This window comes from Anneissia japonica, unplaced genomic scaffold (genome assembly GCF_011630105.1).
Source record: "Anneissia japonica isolate Jap-2015-1 unplaced genomic scaffold, ASM1163010v1 scaffold287769_len469884_cov163, whole genome shotgun sequence".
NCBI lineage: Eukaryota > Metazoa > Echinodermata > Crinoidea > Comatulida > Comatulidae > Anneissia > Anneissia japonica.
In genome coordinates, this window is record NW_022734345.1 from 374,725 (window position 1) to 375,589 (window position 865).

Sequence of the window (865 nt, forward strand, 5' to 3'; positions counted from 1 at the left end):
ATTTTTAAGGGGTTAGTACCCCCAGTACACCCCCCCCCCCACTACCGCAATGTAATTTCAAATGTCAAGAAGATACCTGAAAAAATGGTTGAAATAAACATAAAAGACTCAGATTTTAACAAGGAAAGACTGTTCTGCTGCAAGTTATGCCGTTAAATCTAAAATATGTTTTGGCCCATTTATAAGCTGTTCTGAGACAGCCTATAGGTCAATACTTGGCCGACATGGGGGGGGGGAATACGCGCCTCCCCTCCCCCTTATTATAGCCCCTCGCTCACTGCATCTATTTGGGCTAGGACAACATGTACAGCAGGCATTTTCATACAGTGAAGTGACATTTCTGTACTAATGATAGCCTGAAATGGTTATGGCTATAGTAAGGCAACTCTTCAGAAAAGATCGTAGACCACGAACGAACAATAGAGTATAAGACAAAAAAGAATGTGTGTTTATTTTTATTTCATGTCCGCTTTTCATTTTGCATTCATTGTAAAGCGTCAATCACGTGTGTAATCAACAATCACATCCCAGAAGTTATGGAAAGGTCGCTCAACCAGGAAATCAACTTTTTAGAAGCCTATACTTCAGCTCTGCAAACCTCTACGGACTTCAATAAACTTAGTAAATATTCTATGACATTCATCAAACAGGTTAATTGATATTGGTAAAGGTAAACAAAGGGGTAAGTTGTGCTCCATTCTATTAACACATCTCCGATAGGCCCTTTATAGTACCCTCAATACTGTGTCTCAAGCGGCTATAACTAGTTGGTGAAGTATTGTGTAGTGTAGGTCTACCGGAAGTATTGTTAGCGCATGGACTTATTAATAGGTCTATGGTTAGAGTATACATAGTATATTAAGTG

General features: G+C 39.3%; 1 protein-coding gene across 1 annotated transcript in view; it reads left to right on the forward strand.

Annotated features, from left to right (window-relative positions):
* The first annotated feature begins 470 nt into the window (after positions 1-470).
* Positions 471-865, forward strand: part of LOC117116379 (E3 ubiquitin-protein ligase TRIM71-like) — a 4,017-nt gene continuing 3,622 nt past the window's right edge. The window contains exon 1 of the mRNA XM_033260407.1: positions 471-682. The gene's annotated coding sequence lies outside the window, so the exon portion shown is untranslated. The remainder of the gene's footprint in view (positions 683-865) is intronic.